The following is an 8,668-nucleotide window of genomic DNA, read 5'->3' as shown; positions in this document are numbered from 1 at the left end:
CTAGGACCAAACTCTCCTTTTTAGTTAAATCCGGCTAGGACCAAACTCTCCTTTTTAGTTAAATCCGGCTAGGACCAAACTCTCCTTTTTAGTTAAATCCGGCTAGGACCAAACTCTCCTTTTTAGTTAAATCCGGCTAGGACCAAACTCTCCTTTTTAGTTAAAATCCACCTGCACATGCCGGAATAGTGATTGGACCAATTACTCTGGTGTGTGATAACGGTGGGTATGTGCCAGGCATTGTGCCCAAGTTTTTATACGTATCATCTGATCTTCACCACAACCCTAAGAGGCAGGAGATGCTATGATAGTCTGGGTCCTCTGAGAAACAGATGCCAAAATGACAGGCAAAGTTCTTGTTAGGAGAAATGTCTTTACGAGAGAAAATAGGAACGGAGCCAGACAGGGCTGGGAGGAAGGGAAGGGGTTAGGGGAGCCACCAGACCATGCCAACCCCCGCTGAGAGGAATGAGAACGGAAGTGCAAGTGAGCTGGACTACTGAGCAATCTCTGAAAGGTTCGAAGAACTGCCAGTGAATCCTCCGGCCACACCTGGCCATCACTGGAGTCCTGGTTTCCCCAGAACCAATGTGCCTCGGCGTCCTGCTGTGCCGTCGCTGGTGGAGAGCAGGCGAGAAACGTGGCCTCAGTGCAGATGCAGCAATGGGCTTCGGGGCCCAGCAGCTGGGGCCCTGGGGTGATTATGCTGGAATTGGAGACACCTTCTCATAAGCAATCATTAATAGCATCATAAATACTATCAATTATTATTGACATAGCAAATCACATCATACAAATTCTAGTGTAATTAATGCATATTTACTATAATAAATAATTAAATTATAATTAATAATTGTGGAGTTCCATGATTATTACCCCAATTGCACTGGTGGATAAGCTCAGGCTCAGAGAGATCAAGTCACCTGCCCATCATTTGAACCCAAGTTCAATACAATTCCAAGGCTTTCTCCTGGGCAGGGTGCCTCTGAGCTCCTGACCACACATTTCACTCTTCAGACTCAGTAGAGGGATGGCACACCATCAGCATCCCATAAAGGGTTTTGGAGGGGAATGTGGTTGAGCTCCTGATTAATAGAAAAAAATCCTTGTATGTCCCCTGTGTCTCCCACAACATCTAGGTCCCTGAGGCAGAGCCCCCTCCTCTGCCATATGCCTTTTTTCCCCAGACCTCCATAATCAGAGGGGCCCCCTTTCCAGGGGCCTCCTCCTCACTCTGGGCCTCTCCTACAGCACCTGCCAGTTTGCCTCATATTCAAGTCATTTGCACACTGTCATCTTGGTGCTCCCGCCAGGGTTCCCCGCCTGAGAAATGGGTCAGGTAACCTGCTGAAGATCAGAAACCAGAAGGAGGCTGAACGAGACTGAATCTCAGATTTGTCTCCCAGCCATTCTGCCTACACATTCAAAATATATGCAAATAACCATAATTTGGTGAGCAGAGCAGCTGACATGGGGAGAGGTTGAAGGACTTCCCTTGCCCCCTCCAGATCTGATTTTTCCAGTCGCCCACATTACTACCAAGGGTATGCACTTGTCAGTATGGGGAAGTGCTTCAAATGTCCTCTTATTCTATCCCCAAATTGCCCCACTGCTGACAGCAAATTCTTTTATGGTCTTTCATCCAGAAAGCAATATGCAAAGTGCATTCATTAATAAATTGATACCTTCTTTTTGGCAATACCTACCAAAACTTAAACTGTATATACCCTTTGATCTATCTTTTTCTTGGGATCTATCATACAGAAATTCTTATACAGGTGCACAAAGATATTGTAGGAGATGTTTACAACATTCATTATTATGGTTAAAAAATGGAAATAAATGAAACATATTCTTAGCAGATAGTTAAATAAATGATAGTGCATCCATACTGTGGAATACTCTGCACCTGTTATTAAAAAAGATAGGATGGTTCCACATCCTGTCATGAACACTCACTAAGATAAGCTAAGTTAAAAAAGCAAGGAGCATGTTAACTGGTATGAAAAATTTCTGGAGACTGATTGCAAAACAATGGGAATATGCCTAACATTAATGAAGGGTACACTTAAAAATAATTAAGATGGTAAATTTTATGTCTATTTCATTACAACTTTTTTTTAAAAAGCAAGTTGCAGAACAATAGGCCTAATGATTCCATTTATAGTTGTTATAAGAAATTTCTCACCTGTGCTTTTTTAAAAGCATATATTTTAAGGACAGGCCTGCAGGATTCTTTTTCTTTGTTGCCTTCCCAAATTTATGAGAAGCACCTGGTAGTTAAACCCCAAGATTGTTAGATCGTCTGATTCAAACTACAAGACAAGCTACTCTCAAGGCTACATTCTTGCATCCCTTCCTCCTCCCTGCTGTTTTCAGAACTTAGGGATCATTTATACCAAGAAGTCTCTACAAGGCGTTAGTGGTATAGTGGTGAGCATAGCTGCCTCCCAAGGAGTCTCTAGTTAGCAGAAAGTTCCCTTCCCTCTTCCCCTTCAAACAAGCCTCTTTTGAGCTCTTCATAACTTTTGCTCTAAGCATGTTTCATAGGCTTGGGAAAAATACTGATAAGACACCTCCCTAGGGCATCTGCCAGACTATCTCCTGGAAAGGAGACAAGCTACAACTGTTCAAGACAATCCCCTTGTTGTCTGCTCAACTTCAGCCCCAAATACTCCTCCCTTCCTTGTCACCTAGCAAGAGCAGCCATTACTCTTTAAAAGGAGAAGCCACCCTTTGTTTCTTGCCCTGTATTGATTAGAAATGCACTGGCCCTTTCCTCTCTTGGAAAGTAAAAATAAACTGCCTCTACATCTATTCTTTTGGTTGTGACTGTTTTTTAGAGCCCACATCATGGGCCAAACCCTAATGTATACATATGTAGATAAATTAATAGAAATTTTTTCTAAAGTTGTATAAAATCAAATCAAACTGCTAAAGGACTTATTTTGGGAATGACATACTTGTGTGAGGTTATGAAGAACTTCCACATTTCACACTGTGTGCATATATAATTGTGTGGGTATAATCACTTTGATGTTTGAGTTAATGAAATTGCTTGTGTTAGTGGTCCTTTAGATGCATTCACCGTCCAACAGATACTGAGCACCAGCTGTCATTTTTAGAACCTGAAATCAGATGAGACCAGTCTGGATCGCTCTCTGTTCTTTCTCTTTCTTGCAGACCCTCTCTGAGAATGGCCTGCTCTGTCCCCCTGTGAATGGGTGAGTGGGTGAGAGGTAAGGCTCACTATGAGGGCCTTTTTCTTAGAACAGGTTTCTGACCAGAAAAGGAGACAGCTGAGTACCAGAAACCCATGTCCCCTCCAGGTCTTACTATAAACACCAGCTCGCCACATACCGCAGACTCCAGACACAGCTAACCAAGGTCTGGGTCAGGCTCAGCAGCCTCCAGACACAGCTAACCGAGGTCTGGATCAGACTCGGATGGAGTCGTGGTTTCTTTGAAAAGCAAACCTCCAACTGGTGAGAACCACAAGTCTCCAAATCAGAGAAGAAGGGCTGGGAGAATTCAGTTCATTTTGAAACTTGAGGCCTCCTAACCGGAGGGAGGAAGCTCTATTTGATGAACCAGAGTCCCACAGCTGTGGGGATTGAGGAAGGACCAAGATCACGTTTCACATGGTTTCAAACCCCAGTGGCCTGAGCTGAGCTAGCGGACTGGCCTGGGCTCAGTCTGGCCAGAGGCCCCCATGTAAGGGTCCATTTGCATAACATCTGCTGATACTTTACGTCACAGGGCCTCCCCAGGACCACTGCTCCCCCAGGATCAGAGTGTTCCGCTGTCACACGGTTCCTGAGGGACAGAGCTTGAGGGACATGAGGGCTGGGGAGGGGAGAGGCTGGCAAAGGGGGAAAGCCAGTCCCAGCATTTCACTTGCAAATCCTGGCAGGGGTGTTGGATGGGGTAGGAAAGTTCACTGTCCCTCAGAGCAAGGAAAGTATGCAAACAAGGGCATTTGCATGGCAGTTCTGTGCCTCAGGTTCCAGGGCCTCCCACCCGCACCACGACCCCTGCAGCCCCACTTGGAACCCTACAGGCCTGACAGCTTCCGGCTTCTGGGCCAGAGGCTTTGGACGGGAACTTCCCTTTGGAGTGATAACTGTTCTTTGCCGTGGGATGGGCGGGCGGTCCAAGGTAACCCCAGGTTTGAAATGCTGGTGTGCAAAAAAACAAAAAAGTGTGGAAGCTGGGCTACACTACAACGTGTGCTTGTAAGAGGGAAGCTCCCAAGGGCCTGTGTGTAAGACACTGAGTGTAACAGGACCATGAACTCGGAAGGGACAGGAGCAAAAAAAGCCCTTGACAACCATTCATCCTGACTTTCCAGAAGGATCCCCCCTCCCCCAATTTCCTTTTTTTTTCTTCTTTTTTTTAACATATTTTATTTTTTACAGAGAGGAAGGGAGAGGGATAGAGAGTTAAAAACATGGATGAGAGAGAAACATCGATCAGTTGCCTCCTGCACACCCCCTACTGGGGATGTGCCCGCAACCAAGGTACATGCCCTTGACTGGACTTGAACCTGGGACCCTTCAGTCGCTCTATCCACGGAGCCAAACCGGTCAGGGCCCCTTCCCCGATTTCATGTGATGTCCTTTCTACAGTGATCTGTAAAATGTATAACTAAGTGTGACCTAAGATGTAATTTCGTAAGGCTTCTTGAAAACTTAATGAACTGAAGAGCAGTGGGGGGGGGAAATCCCTGTTCCCAAAGTTTGGTTTTGGGAAAGCAAGCCTTGTGAGCGAGGGGAATCCAGGTTGGAGAGGCGGGAAAGAGGAAATGGGCAGAAAACACCAAGGGCACCCCCAGGGGGTAAGTCAGATTTCCCACAGACTGAGCTGATGGAGTCAAAGGTCAGGCTGGAGAGACAAGCAGACAGCAGTTCCATCCAGAATTGAGATGGGGTGAACCGAGACTCGGAGAAGGAAGACAACAGCCCTACTTCCCTCATCTTCCACCATCAAAACCATCCCCCCTGGCTCTCTGCCTGAGTAGCTAGCTCCTCCTTCCGGCACCACAAACACCTGCTGTCTTATGAGCTTGGTTTGGTTCTCCCTGCCTCCTCTGGTCGGAGCCACCCTAGGGTTAGACACACTTCGTACTCACCCACGTCAGCCAGATGTCCTGGAAGCTGGGCGTTGCACATAGTAGGTGCTCAGGATGAGCTGAATGAGCCCCTTTACTCTGGGAGAGTGGGGAAATGTCCTCAAAGAGCGGCTCCAGCCGAGGCCAAAGCACTGACCATGCTGGCAGGGTGGCCTCGAAGGGCTCAGGGCACAGCCCTGTCATTGTCACACATCCGTAGTGCCTTCCGCCTCCCCCGGTCCCAGGCGGCTGTTTACCCCTCAGGTGCTTGGGTGCAGGGAGGACAGATATTATCCCCAACAAGGCACAGACATGAGGGCTTCATCCATAAAATGAGGACACGGGGCCCACCCCTTTTGACCTCACTCACCTCTCCCATCTCAAAACCTCTAGGGCCCTAGTTGGCTGCCTGGGGCCCCTTGGGGTTGGCTGGCACACCCCTCACTGTGTGGAGCAGTTTCGAACGGGTCCATTCAGACCACAAAGTGTGCCCGTGCCATGGACGCAGAGAAAGGACAAGGCCTCTGGTTGCTGCACACGTGGTTTGTGTCTTGCTGACTAGGAACCAAGCAGGAACCAGGCCTCATGCATATGCATAGTGCATACATAAGTGCCTAGGTGTTCGGTGAGTTAGGTGGGTAGGCCTTTTTACACCAGCCTGATTGAATGCAGGGAGAGGAGATGCTGATGAATTCACAAGGACCCCCAGAGCTGGGAGCCCGGTGTCCCTTCCAAGTGACTGGCTACTCCCACACTCAACCAGACTCCCCTTTTGAGGCCCCTACACTTGGGCTTCAAGAGAAAGAGCCAGGGAAGGGCTGGATTCCAGGGCTGAGGGCACAGAGGCTGCCCCCAATGCTGCTGCATGCCAACTCCAGCCACAGGAGGGGGGGAGGGGGGAAGAAAAGGGGTGCCAAGCAGGTTTGTTTACATCCGCCAGTGGATGGGACTACCACCTTGAGTAACTGAATTTCCTTCACACCTTAAGCAGACAGACCTACCCACTCGTCATCCTCAGCCCTCCTCATTTCCTGCCTCTAACCCAGTCAAAGGAAAACCCCAAATTTACTGTTATTGTTTGCCAACCCAACAGTGTCGCCCAAGACTCAAGAGACAGGCCCTCCACCCAAGGGCAGGAGCAGAGAGCCCGCGTAGACCACGGCCCGTCCAAACCTGGGATTCCCAGTGCCCTCTGGGCAGGCAGCCCACCTGAGGGTGGGACCCTAATTGTGATAAAGGCCACCTGGCACCTAGCACCTCACAAAGAATTTAAATCATCTCCTTAAATATCTCACAATGGCCACAGGGCACAGGAATGTCACCCGGGTTTCATCAAGAAACTCTATAATCAGAGGAGAGGAATCCAGTCTGTCAGCCCTTCCCCCACCCCGCCCCTAGCAAGAGGACTTCAGATATTTTTTCCCAATTTGATTCCCCTCTGCTTCGCTGTGAGGCTCGGCAGAGGCATTTTCTTCTCTGAGGTTGTTTCTTTCTTTTTTCTTTTTCTTTTTTTTAACTTATGTGTTGTTTTTTTTAATATATTTTATTGATTTTTTTTACAGAGAGGGAGGTAGAGATCTAGAAATGTCGATGAGAAACATCGACCAGCTGCCTCTTGCACAAACCCCTACCGGGAATGTGCCCGCAACCAATGTACATGCCCTTGACCGGAATCGAACCTGGGACCTTCCAGTCCGCATACCAATGCTCTACCACTGAGCCAAACCGGTTTCGGCCGAGGTTGTTTCTTCACAGGCCAGTGGGAGGCTAGATTACCTCAGGGCTTTCATGCCTGGGAAAGACCAGGGGACTGGGCAACCTGAACTGGTGTTCAGTAGGTGCCTACGAGTGTCCCTAAGCCCTCTCGCATCTCGCCACGTCAGGGTGTTCAAGAACCACGCCCTGTACCTCTCCACCCATCAGGCCACAAAAGTTCCACGCTCATTCCATCTGGGGCTTTAGCAGAAAGAGGTTAAGTTGCCCCTAGAGATAGGGAGGGCATGGGGGGGCCAGGCCGGCGTGCATGGGGGAGAGTGGAAAGGCAAGGAAAGACCCGCTCACCCTGCCATCTTCCCTGAATGCCAACTCCAGGCCCATCCTCACTGGCCACCAAAGTGTCTCACCCAGAGGAGGAAGCAAACTCAGCATCAGTGTGTGGGGCAAGAGGCCGAGAGGGCAGAGACAGGCGTGGTGGAGTCCTTGGGTGCCCAGATCCCACTCCTTAGACCTGAGTCACTGTCCATGGTGAGTGCTTGCAGGTAGGACTCAGGGTGAGGGCCTCCTGGGCTATCTGGGGAGGCCAATCCCACCACACGGGTCCGTGGGAGTGGACACTCCTCCCTGGTTAAGTCAGAGAGAAGAGGTAACAGAGGGTCAGAGAGGCTGTGCTGGCTTCAAGGATGGAGGATGGAGGAGGCGGCCATGGGCCAGGGAATGAGGATGCCTCTGGAAGCTGGAAAAGATAAGGCTCCAGACTCTCCTGCAGCCTCCAAAGGCAGGCAGCTCTGCCGAGACGGAATCTTAGCCAGCTGGATCCTATCAAACCTCCAACCTCCGGAGCTGCCGATGTCACCTGCGTGCTGTTTTAAGTCACAAAATGTGTTCTGACGGCAACAGAACACGAGGCAGCCTCTCAGACAGCACCCGGCTGACAACTCCCTCCCCCTCTCACCCTAAGTCCCTTCTGCCACCTTGTTCCCCCTCCAAGGTTCCCATCACAAGCTCGTTTCTCTGGAAGCTAAAGCTTATGCTGGTTCACGTGAGTGTGGTTTCCAGAGTGATCAGTAGTTTCAAGATGGGACCCACGCCCGGCTGTCCTTCCAGGAGTCGTGCAGGGACCACCGTCTGTGCCTGTGGGTCTGAATGGAGGAGACGTGACCCGCCCATGACCGAGGGTAAGGAGGCCTCGCCTCTGGGCAGGAGACATGGTCTGCGGCTAGAGGCTCCCCAGGCCTTGGGATCCTAAGTTCCAGTCCAAGCCAGGCAGCCTGACTTCCAGCGGGTCCCTTCACCCTCTCCATGGGTTCCCTCACTCATAAAGCAGGGATAACGGGATAACCTGATAATGGCCGGCCTCCTCTCCCCTCCCCCCCCCTGCCCAGCTTCCTCCCCTACTCCTCCTCCTCCCCTCCCCCCCACCAGCTCCCAGGATCATGAGAAGCATGACACTGTCTAGGATGCACTCTTACTGTCATCCTGGGAGGGAGCCGTGTGGCCCTGTCTGTCACACCCCAAGCCATCATGTGATCTCAAATCCCACTCTGGGCCTCAAGCTTTTTATCTGTGAACTGAGAGGAAAGGGTCAGAAGAACCCTGAGGCCTCTTCCAGCTCTAACCTGTTTCTGCTTAACCCCTACCGCCCCCTGCTGGAACCTCCAGGAACTACACCCACCTGCTCCCCTGGTGTCTCTGAGGATTTGAACCAAATTACTATCACTCATCCTCTTCTCCCTAGACCCCCACACCAGCCGGCCTGACTAGGCTGAGTGGGGAAATGTATGGGTGTGCTAAATAGCTGAAGGAATCGTGCGCCAAGAAGGAACGTGACTCCTGATTCAG

Source organism: Pipistrellus kuhlii, unplaced genomic scaffold, assembly GCF_014108245.1.
Source record: "Pipistrellus kuhlii isolate mPipKuh1 unplaced genomic scaffold, mPipKuh1.p scaffold_m20_p_18, whole genome shotgun sequence".
Classification (NCBI taxonomy): Eukaryota; Metazoa; Chordata; class Mammalia; order Chiroptera; family Vespertilionidae; genus Pipistrellus; species Pipistrellus kuhlii.
This window is presented reverse-complemented; position numbering follows the sequence as displayed.